Raw genomic sequence first — 12418 nt, forward strand, 5'->3', positions numbered from 1 at the left:
TTAGGTTCTTTGACCATACTGAGTTCATTTGTTCTCTGCCTCAGGGCCTGTGCATTGGAATGTGCCTTGTCTTATCTACACATAGCTGGCTCCTTCTCATCATTCAAGTCTCAACTTAAATGCCACCTCCTCAGAAAGGCCCTCCCTGTCCACCACACAATCTGAAGGACCCTCTTTAGGCAGGTCCTCTACCCTGTGACACTTTATTGTCACCACCACACCTTTTCGCTATCTGAAACTTTTTGGTTTACTTATTTCTTATTTGCTTATTGCACAGAATGTGAACTTCATGGGGTTGGGATTTTTGCCTGTTTTATACCCATCTCTGTATCCCCAGTGCTTGGCAGATAATAGGCACTCAATAAAAGGCTTATTGAGTTAATTAATGTATTAATTATTGCTGCTCTCTCAGCCTGATGTGCTCTCTCTCCCTCTTGGCCTGAGAACTGGAAATTCCCACTCTTTTCTTTAAGCCGCCCCCTCCTAAGGAAGCTTCCTTGGTGATCCCGGACCTGGGCTGGGTCAGATCTGGTCCCTGCACCCATAGCTTGTGGCGTCTCTTCTCCTCCACCATTTCACACATAATTGCAGGATGGTGGCCATCTTTATCTGTTCCATGTCATCTCCCCCTCCAAGCTGTAAGCTCCAAGAAAGCAGGGGCTTCTTTGCTCTCTGCTCCATGGCCAGTGCCTGGCAGGGGGCAGATATGTTTTTTGAATGAATGAATGAGGAGTTTCTCACTGACCATGTGCCAAGCATGGGGGTCAGGGGAGACTTTGATGGCTTGGTTCATGGACCCCACCTGGAAGACTCTTGGTCTGGAGGGCAGAGACCACATAAGTCCCGCTCTCCCCCGCAACCCTCCACAGGAGAGAAGCTAAATCGAAGCAGCGTGTCCCATCCCAGTTCAGATCCGCCTTGCTCTGAACAAAGGGGCAGCTGGTGCTTCTGCCCAGACAGGCACCTACATCAGTATTACCAAGCAAAACCAGCCTTGCTGCACAGCCTGTGGGTCTCAGGGACTGTTTCTCAGCAAGATTTTGCCCCCTTCCCCCCAAATAACAGCACAAACCCTCAGCCCTCATGTGGTATTTTTCATCTTCAAAGCACTTTATAAACATTAGCTCATTAGCAGAGCAGCCCCTTGACACCAGGAGGCTGCTCCCTGGGTGTCTTCTGAGTCATAGCGCCAGAGTTTACCGACAAAAACAAGTTTTTCCCATAGAGCGAATGCGGAGCCACAGCAAAGATCACTGTGTCTTAGAAAAAAAGAAGGAAGAAGAGAAGTGCTGCCTCTGGCAAGCACAGCCAAGCTCCAAGGACCAGGAGAGCTCAGGGATGCCCAGTGCCACTGGAGGCATCTGTTTCCTGCCAAGGACCCGAGCCCTTGACAGGCGGGTGGTTGCCAGCCATGTTCCCCCCACCTGACACCCTGACACCCCTTCCTGCATCACTGCGCTGACCCACATCTGCCTTTCCACCACTAGGAACGTTCTACCCCATTCCCACCCCATGCACACAGCCATAAGCCCAGTGAGTGGGAGAACCATTGTCTTCTAGCAAAGAAGAGGTGGTACCAGCCACCCTTACAGGAGGGGTGGGGGTTACTTTGGGATTGGACAAGTTTGGGTTCAAGTCCCAGATCTGCCATTCACAAGCTCTGGGCCCTTGGGCAAGTGACTGAGACTCTGTTTCCTCCTCTGTAGAATGGGGCGATGCTGTCACCACCCCTCTTCTTTGTGAGCGATCTGTGAAATGACATGCAGAAAGCACCTGGCACTTAGGAGTCAGTGTTGTTCTCAGCAAACATGGCAGCTTCCAACTTCTCTGGCTGTAGGGCTTCCAACTCAGAGGCAGGGCACGGGTCCCCGTTTGGGGGACTAAGTTCCCTGTATTATTGAAGGCCCCACAACAAAGGGGGTTGTAGGGTCTCCCTGGAAGAGGACCTGGTCTTAGCCCTCTCGCCTCCCCACTCCACACTCACACCATCTCATCCACAGAGAAAGCAGTTAATGAAGACCCAAACTAAAAGCAAGCCCAGAGAGTACCAAGTATCCCACTGCCAAAGGTAGACTGCCTGGTGGTAAATACACTGGGAATCCTGCCATCTAGCAACTCCTCCCCTGAGTTCCAACAACTAGCGATTAAGCCCCTACTATGCACCATCTCCATGCTGGGCACAGGACACTCAACTCTGAAGATGGGTCCGTCTAACGGGCATATACCAGCTGCTTCCTACTTTGTACTAGTGAGAAGGTCCAAATGTATGTGGCCCCCAAACGTGGGCTCCTTGAGGGCAGAGACCCCTGTTCAATGGGTAAGACCCTATTCAGCCAGGTGTGCCCATTCCACTCCTGTCTTCCTTTCCAACAGAGCCTGGTTTTGTTCAAGCAGACAAGTATTTCCAGACTTCTCTGCAGCTAGGAGGGCCACCTGACTCAATTCTGGCCAATGAGATGGAAGTAGGAGTTGCTTTTCTGATTAAAAAAAAAAAAAAGAGGTACTCACCTGGCAGGATTCTTTTGCCCTTTGCCCCTCACCCTTTCAGCCACTTCATCCCCACCCCTTTATTTCTGCCTGGAATGCTGTTGCAATACCTGGAGGGAAGGCAATCATCTTGCGTCATAAGGATGAAAGCCTTGAGAGGCTACCCCAGGCCTGATGGCTTCCTGCAGGCCTATCTGGGTTACCTGTTTTAGCCACAAGAGTCCGGTATCTCTTACTGGCAGCTAAATGCAAATCCTGACTCATCACCAGGCCACCTCAGCAGAGGGGCCAGCACAGAGCAGCTGCTTAGTAAACATGATCAAACAAAGGAGCAAAGGGGGGATGAGGCAAGCCAGACCCCTGAGGTTCCCTGCAGCCCAGCAACCCAGGACCTGAGCTGATAACTCAGCCCAAAATGGAAGAGTGTTAGATGATTGTATCCAAGTTAGGAGACCTGAATCCTGGGCCCAGCCCTCCAGGGCCACACTGTTTGACTCTGAGCAAGTTTCTCCACCTCTCTGGGCCTCAGCTTTCCTATATGCCAAATTAGTGTATGGGACTTGGTGGTCTCAGAGAGGGGGTCTCCAAAGGAGGCAGCCAGATTCATAGGGCATAACCCCTATGGTTCTTCTTTTTCTTTCTGGGGGTGGGTGGGGGGCGGGGGGGCTCTTCTCACCTTCAAATCCAAACTCCACAGAGGAAGCATTGGTTATTATCTGGGAAGGGCTGGCACTGATTGAGCTCATCCTTGTGCCAGGCACTGAGCGTCAGCTCTCTGAATCTTCACACCACCCTAGAGCTGGGGCTCTTGTTTTTCCTTTTTTTCCCCCAGGTTGCTGGTCAAATATCCTCCAGTTCAGTTCAAACAACACCCATATCAGACTCATCCAAAGTGCTTGTTACAAATGGAATCCAGAGCCGGACCCTTTGTACCCAGCAGCTAAACCAGAACCACTGTGAATAGGGCCTGGGAATTGGCTCTGCATTTAAAAAAAAAGTTTCTCAGGTGATTCTTGTGCAAACTGAAGTTTCAGAAGCTCTTCTCCAGGTTCTAGACCATACTTTGAGCAGCAAGGATGGGTGGTCTGGACCTGTAGGGCTGTTAGAAATTGTTACAAATGCAGGATCTCAGGCCCACCTTATACCTACTGAATCAGAATTTGCCTTTTAACAAGATCCCTGTAGAGCAGCTGTTCTCAACCTATTTTTTCCTATTTAACAAACAAGGAAACCGAGACTCAGGGGTTAAATAACTTGGCCTAATTTACAGGGTGAGCATGTGGCCGAGCCAGGACTAGAGAGCTGAAGAAATGAGGACGGACTTAACTCCTATCCCCAGCTTGCAGGGGGAAGTCATTTTCCCCAAGGTCCCAGGGAAAAATGTGAGAGGAAGTCCCAGGACTGGACCCCTAGTCTTTCTGCCTCGAAAATGGGTGCCCCTAACTGCTATACCTCCTTCCCAGTAGGAAATGGTCACCAGGGGGAAAGGGACAGATACACACATGTGAACCCAGACCCATGGAATGTATATGCTAAGCAGAGACGCTCAGAGTCACTGGAACAAGAAGAAGTGGGTGGTTCCACTGGGAATCAAGGAAGGCTCTCTGGAGGAAGCAGCATTGGAAGGTGATCATTTTGAAGGGTTGGAAGTAGGGAGGGAATTTTATTCCAGGCCCAAAGAATTCACAGGAGGGCTGGGGGCTAGCTCCACCATGTCCTCTGTGAGTGTGGGGAAAGGCTGACAGTGGAGGCAGCTGGCCCATCACACTGGCTCCCCCATCAGACATGAGCTCCTCCAGAGTCTTCCTCGGGGTCTGGCACAAGCTGGGGTTCAGGGGACATTTGCAAAATGGAAGGTAAAGGAGGAGTGCTGCAAGAGCAAACACAGTCAGGGACCAGGCAGAACCACCCAGGGCCCAGGGCTCAGAGGAGGCAGGAGGCCAGCAGACTGGATGGGGCTTGGCCCAGGCCCTACAACATCTCAGGGCCAGCAGGGAATGAAGGCAGAGTGCTCTTGCAGGGTTCAAGCATGGGATATAAGGTGGCTCGCGCCCTGCTGGGCTCTCACTTATTCCCTCCTCTCTCTCCCTCTGGAGCCCACATCACTCTTCCTGAGAGGCAGTAAGTGCTGGCTGGCAGGGAAATCGAGAGAGGAGTCTTGCTGGTGTCAATATGACCTTGCTCCCATCCCATGATCTGCGATGCGTGCAGCCAGGTTTGAGAACCATTGATTGAACCAGGACAGGTCTCAGTTTCCTTATCTGGAAAATAGCGTTGGTGTAAATCCTGCTCCCACAGCATAGCCGTGGAAATGGTAAGATGGTGCATGGAGGTGCTTAGCCTGGGGTAAGAGTCCTGCAAATGATAGTGAATACAATCCACAAACCCATCTAGTAACCAGCAGAACTGGGATCTCAACCCAGGTGTGCTGGTTCCCAAACAACTAATGACTATTAACTACTAACTACTAACAACCACAAACTCCCTACTCCCAAGCTATCAAACTACCACAGCAATGAGGTAATTGCCCTGACCTCTGCAGACACCGGCAAGTGGCCAGAAGACTGTGGAAGAAACTGGAGGATAATTTTATTTGTGAAAGTTCATCCCCACAAATGTCTTTCAGTATATTTCCCAGATCATTTTTAAAATGCAAATTTTGTCAACAAAGAAGAGGGCCTAATGCAGTAATTAACAGAGGGAAAAAAAGAAAAGTGAATAAGCCAGAAAAGCAAAAATCAACCTCCTCCACCCACCCCCAAACATACCCAGCAGGAGTCAAATATTAATTAACTGCTTCTTTCACTTGGACTTCTGTTTGCAGGATTCATTCATGTTTGTTATAACAAACACTGCAGGAGTCAACTAACAAAACCCATCACTTCAGGAGAAACTGAAGTTATCAGTGGAAACTGACTGGGCTGGACCTTGGAGAATTTTGTCTTAAACAAAAGCAACCCAACTTGCAGTTATTTGTATATGATGCCAAGGAGCATGGAGGAGTGATTACTGTATGTATTTGCAGGCATTTGGAGCTGTCAAAAACTTGTACTCTTGAAAATAATGTGATAGAAATTTTTATCAATGATCATGGTATTGGGGCACAAAGAAAATTTCAATAAGTTCTAAAGCAGAAGTGACACAGACCACATTCTGAAAGCAATAAAATTTTAAAAGTAATAGCTAAAGATTTTTTTTAATTCTAACTTGATAGAAGTTTAAAAATTCTCTTACAAATAACTCTGAGCTAAAGAGGGAATCCAAAAGGAAATTACAAACCATTTAGAAGTCTCAGATGATTTGGACCTGAAATAGAATGAGAACATTGCCTCTGAAAAAAACAGGATGCAGGCAAAGCGATACTCAGAGGAAAATTCATAGCCATAAATACACTTAAAAGGCACTAAGTTCATAAGAAAGAGATACTTTTTAACAGAAAGTTGGCTTACTCATCAAATAACCCAATAAGGGAAGAAACTCCTGAGAATTCCTAGTTGTCTTGCCAAGCTTCCTTAAAAGTTCATACAACAGAAAAATGGCTAATACATGGGTTTCCCTCCAAAACCTCTCCATCTCCAATCTTGAATATTGTGATGAAATTCTGGGAGTAGGCCAAGAAGTGTTGATATACAACAATTATTGTCTCCATTAGACAGATAAAGAAAGCAAGATACAGAAAGTTCCTGATACCTACTGAGAACCCTTACTTACTGTTCTGTTCTCATTACTGGCTCCCTTTACCTAGCAGGTAAAAGTTCTTAACCCTGATTCCTCCACTCACTAGCTCTGTGACCTTAATCAAGTAACTTGACATTTACTTATTGGACAACTTTGCCATTATAATGCTGTCTAACAAACAACCTCAAAATCTCAAAGGCTTCCTACACAAATTTTTATTCTCACACTCATTGGTCTGTAAGTTGACTGCAATTTGGCTGATATAGGCTGGACTCTGCTAGGTAGTTCTGTTTCTGGCTGTGGGTAGGCTGAACTTGGCTCCAGGCTGTGTATTAGGGTCAAGTCTGCTCCATGTGTCTCCACATTCTTCGTGGACCAGACACTAATTGGGGTATATTTTATCATGACAGATCACAGATATGCAAGAAGAGCAGAAATATGCAATTTTTCCTAAGCCCTTCTTGTAAGAGGCATGCTGTCTTTTCCATCCATAGTCCATTGCCAAAGCCGGTTATATGGCCAAGGGCAAAGTCAGTGGATCAGGGAAATCTATTCTGCCCCAAGGAGAAGAGACATGAATAATTGCTGAACAATATCCTAAGCCAACCCACTTTCTGAGCCTCAGTTTTCTTGTCTGTAAAATTGAGTTGATGAAAATTTCTACCTCAGAGGAACAAAACCCCTGAGCTTTGCTCTAACCCAACTGTACCTGAACTCTGTGCTGATTGGCTTTAGGTCTGGGTTACATCCCACTGCTGCCCAGTAGGGGGGATGAAGTCACCAGTCCTGGAGCTTGGTATGGAGCCAATGCCTTCCAAACTACAGGACTCCTCGTTGATGTAGAAGAGTTGGACCCTATCTTGGGAAGTTTACTGCAAAGTCCCTACCAGTGTTACATGCATTCTTGTTAACAATCGAATTTAGTTACTGAGTTTCCAAAATCGCTTAAGCCCCCCTAAAATGTTCACTACCAAGATCCCCACTACCCAAGCCTCTGGTGCTGTGACTAAGGCTGGCAGCAAAATTTCAGCAGCTGCCTTTTCAGCTTCATCAGTATCTCTGGCCCAAGACTAGCTTGGTGAGCATTCACATCCCGGAACCCTAGGGATGGAGGCACTCAAACAAACTCACTTTTGGGGCTTGGTCTTGGGACGATTACTCTGTTGATACAGCCTGAAGAAAGCCAGAGGTAGGAGAGTACAGCCATTAAGCATTTGGGTTCTGGGGAAGAAAAGACTTGGGCTCAAACCCCAGATCTGCCACTTTCTGACTCTGTAAATCTAAGCAAAGCATGGAAGCTCTGCGTACCTCCGTTCCCTCATCTGAGAAGTGGGACTGATGACACACATCCCAAGCATAGGTGTCTGCTCTGGGCGGTGGAGACATGATCCAGATCATGATCTGGATTAAGACAGCACTGGCTTGGAATCCCAGCTCTTCCGTGAGGCATTCTAGAAGGCTTTTGAGTCTTCATCTATAAAACGGGGATGATACAACAACTAGTACATAGTCAGTTCTCAATAAATAATGGTTCCCTTCCCTTCTCTGTGACCTTAAAAATGCCAAATAGGCTGCATTATCCAACATGGGCATAGAACTAGTCACTAAATGTGAAATGGTGGGGTATGTTGTATGATGTGCCTTCCAAATCTTAACTAGCCCAAAGAATAAAATATTTAGACTTCATCAAATCTAAGATGTCATCTACAGTAACCTCCTCATTTTAGAGATGTTAGCCACTGGGGGAAAATGAGTGCCTTAGAATAGATTAAATAGTGTATGATACTACAGGTGAGAAATCAAGCTGTGGCTTCCCAGAATTAAATATAGTTGGGTTTCATTATCTTGAATGGCCTTGTCTCCTGAATAGCCTGAACACCCTTGGAGAATGGGACTGTCCCTTCCCCTTCTCTTATATCCTGTAAAGAGCTTAACACGTAGTAGATTCTCAAAGAAAAAAAAAAAATCTGCTGAAATCAGAATCAGTCTATCCCTTCATTCACCAAAGAATCAATAAATTAATCAACAATGAATGATGCTTGTTGGTTAAAGGCCTATGTCTACTACCTAGAAGAAGACCAAGACTGGTTAAAACATTTTTTAGAGGGATTTTCATGCCAGATTGATGTTAAAATATATTTTGGTACACATCTGATATGTGCAAAAAGCTAAAACAGTTGCTCATCAAGATCCTTTCACAGACAATATTTGTTCATTTAACAAACATTAATTGGGCATCTATTATTTGCCAGGAACTAAGTATGCTGCCAATCACAGAAACATATGGTCCTGCCCTTAAAGAGTTTCCAGTCCACTGGGGAACACAGACAGATGTAAAAGGAAATAAACTTCTTGGTGACCATGTGATGAGAAGCACCCCACTCCCAAACCTGCACGAGTGGGTCAGCTTATTTTCAAAGATCTATGAAGTAGTCAAGGCTCCTCTTTTGCAGTCTTTAAGGCCTTTGAGTCAGTGATAAGCTGTGTTCACTCAACTGAGTCGTTTGCCTCCTGAGCATGCGAGAACTACTTTTCCCAGGCCCCTTTCAACAGGTGTTGTCACGTGACTCCGTATTGACCAATGGAAGGGAGGGATGATGATTAAGGCTCTGCCTTAAAGCATCCTGCCCCATCATCCACACTCTCTTCTCTTTAGACAGCACGCTTCTCTGCTGTCTGCACCACCGGGAGCAAGAGACTCTGAGTGGTGGAACTGCACAACTGACAGAGCCTGGGGCCTGGAGGAAAGCCATTTCACCCACATTGGACTTCAGCATGAGAAACAAATAAACTTATATTGAGTCAAGTCCCTAGGACTTCAGGACTTATTTGTTTCTGCAGCAGAGCAGAGCATAACTGGTAACTCCCATTTTCTTATGAAAGGCCGTGGTCTAAAGATGGCCACATTGCCAAGCAGGAAACCCAAGAACTGAGGAGGTATCTTGCTGCAAGGAGGAACAAGGCAACACAAAGGAAAGATGAGATTCCAGGCTGGGACAATTGCAGCTGTCCCTAGAGGTGCAGTCATAGGGCAAACCATCCTCCCAACCCCAAGCTCTAGAAACCAGTGACATCAGGCTAAAGTGATGAACCAGAGCAGCCTCGAAGTTCACAGGTGCACACAGACAGACAGGAGTCTCACCTCTCAGAGTTCCCAAGGCCATCTTCTTCCCGCCTTCTGCCTTTCCCCAGGTGTCAGGGTTAAGAGTCAGCTCTGAAGGCAGACAGACCAGATAAGATTCCAGTCACCTAACCTTTCCTCATCTGCAAATTGGGAATTAAAATAAAAGTAGCTGAGGCATAAGGTTCTATCATGAGGACTCAGTGAGATGGTTTATGCAAAGAACTTAGTGACTAGAACAGTTTGTGCTCAATAAATAGGCTAAGAAGAGGACATTAGGAGCCACCACACAGGACACTTTGCTACACTCTGGGGTCAGCTCTGGGAAAAGGACCTGCCCGCTAGCACAAACCCCTAGGCTCCACTCTCCTGCCCATCAGCCCCTTTCCCCCTCCCTCTCCGTCTCAGCCAGATGAACAACAGCCTCTTTGTGGTCACAGGCCCACCCCTCCTGAGGCCAGAGCTGCGACTTTGGGCAACTCTCTTAGGCCCAAGCTTGTGTGTGTGTGTGTGTGTGTGTGTATCTGTGTGTATGTGTGTGTGTGTGTGATGGAGCAGGCAGTGTGAGGCAGTGGAAAGGGCTTGGCTTGGAGGCCCAGGTATGAAACCTGTCCCCACTCCACCATGGGTTAGCAGGGGGACCCCAAACCAAAGCTTCTTCCTGTCTTGGCTCAAAGGCATCCTTACGTGACAGCAGCGATGGCAGGGCCTGAATCCTCGAAGTGTTGGGTGGGCTCACCAAAGACATGGATGTCAAGGGCCCTGCCTCACACCTTTTCACCAGCACACAAGGTCTGGAAGAGAAATACAGCTCAGCACCATTTAAAAAAAAAATTAAACAAAAAGAAAACAGCTCAGGAGATGAATTGAGGACAGACAATCAGTACTCAGTGGGCTGTCTCTCTCTCTCTCTCTACACACACACACACACACACACACACACACACTTGAGAAATGAGTTTTTGAGAAATGCTCTCAAAACAAAAACAAAAACTCTGCTTTGTTCCACGTAAGCAGCATTAAAAATTCACCAGTTGTGGGGAGCAAGAGGGACAGGAGAACAGACTGAGCTTCAGAACAGATTGCCGGAGAGTTTGGGCCGAGTGAAGCACAGGCTTGGGTGGTAGGGGAGGCCAAGGAGCCAGCCCCGGGGAGGATGGGCACTTAGGAGCCCTCTTACCAGTGAGCATGGGAGGCTGATGTTCCCCCTCCCTCTAATCCCCTTCACGAAGCCCTGTGTATTTCCTTTATCGCACTCCCCTTGCAATCTTGTTTATTTATCTGCTTATTTCTTGTTTGTTTCCTGTCTGGAATGTAGGGAAGGGCCACAGAGGCAGGGACTGCTGTGGTGGGAGAGGCTAATACAGTGCCTGGCACACAGTAGGCACTTAATAAATACTTGTGAAAGAATGCAAAGATGAGTGAATAAATGAATGATAAATGAACAAGGATGAGGCATAGCTGGTCAATAATGGATGAAGACAGTCTGTCCCGGACCCAGACCAGCCTCCACACAGTGGCCAGGAGACATGTGACCCCAGGTGCAGACCTTCTTTTCTCAGGGTCTCAGTTTCCCCAACTGTAAAATGGGGATGATGACACCACCCACCTCGTTGGACCAGTTTGAGAACTGATGAAGAAAATCCATGTTAAACACAGTCCCAGTTCTGGCACAATGGTGTCTGCAGTTACTTATGCCCTGGATGGGGAGGTGGGGAGAGAGGCAGCACGTACACCACCTCCCACCACTCCAGTGAAAAAAAATTCTAAGGCTCAGTTCCTGAGATCCAAGGAGCACCTCACTCCTTGGGAACTCCCAGCTGAGCCCAGTGAGAGGACAAAGGTCTGTACTAAGTGAGTTATAAAAACAACCCTGAGCCAGGAGCCACTGAGCCTCCCCCACCCACCTGCCCACCCACACACCCACCCAGGGCTGGTCTGGGATTAACTCCGACCTGCCCAGCATCTCTGGAAAGGGCTGCCTTTCCCACAAAGTGAGGCCACAGACAAATCTGGTAGCTTCTGGCAGGAATTTGAAAAAGGAGAAAAGAGAGATGGGGACGTTTCTCATTTCATTTGAATACAAACCTCTTCACAGTTCCATTCGCCACTCAACTTTTCAAAGCACTTTCAAGTCCTTTGATGTTCATAGTACCACATAGAGGAAGTAGGTACAATTGAGGAAACTGAGGCCCAAGAGAGGCAATGCACATTACGTAAGGAAAACAGGGCTTGGCTGGAGCTAGAACCTGTTTCTCCTGGTTCCCAGTCCCCACTCTGTGCTCTAGACAACACTAAGTGTCTGAAGCACTGGACAGATTCTCCATTCTCACTTCCAGGGGTAGCAACACAACAGGCTTGCCAAAAAGGCTCCCAGCTGAGCCCTTAGCAGACATCACTAATCAGTTGGGACACATGCCAAATCCTTTCAACCCAGAGCCCCAGGCAGACAGTACTAATCAACTGGAGTGGGCCTAGAAATGAAAAAAGCATCCCTCGGCCCTGGTCTGGGCTATGAGATCTGCCTGGTGTTCTCCTCAGGACTTAGCACAGAGCCCCACCCCGGGCTCAGCACAGGGCCCCACACATTGGCCAGCATTCAGTCTGTAGTTACTGAATGAATAGATCAACAAATGAATGGACAAATGGACACCCAGCCTGGCTCAGGTACTCGGGCAGAGACCCCTGTTGAGAAAGCACATCTGATCTGCCCTCCAAGCATATTCTATCCGCAAGTACAGAATTCTCCCAAAAGGCTAAGGAACAGGAGCAGTGTGAGGTGTCCATGCCTCTCCAGCTGCTCATTTGCTTCCCCAGAGCCCTGGGATTGGAGTCTCAGCTCCTCTTCCTTGCTGTGGGATCCTGGGCAAGTCACCAAGCTCTTTGTGCCTCAGTCACTTCATCCATAAAATGGGGATTCTAACTGAACCTGCCTTTTGTGGAGATTCATGGAGAAGCCCATGGAAAGCACATGGCCCAGTGCCTGGCACAAGAGGTCAGAAGAGCCAGACTGCTGTTAATCTTTTTCATTACACAGAAGGTCCTTTAAGCCAGGGGCCATGATGTCTTTCTGGGCACTGGGCCTGTTACCCAGGACTGCACTGGGCAAACACAGACATTTGTGGGTCATTA

This window comes from Choloepus didactylus, chromosome 10 (genome assembly GCF_015220235.1).
Source record: "Choloepus didactylus isolate mChoDid1 chromosome 10, mChoDid1.pri, whole genome shotgun sequence".
Taxonomy (NCBI): Eukaryota; Metazoa; Chordata; class Mammalia; order Pilosa; family Megalonychidae; genus Choloepus; species Choloepus didactylus.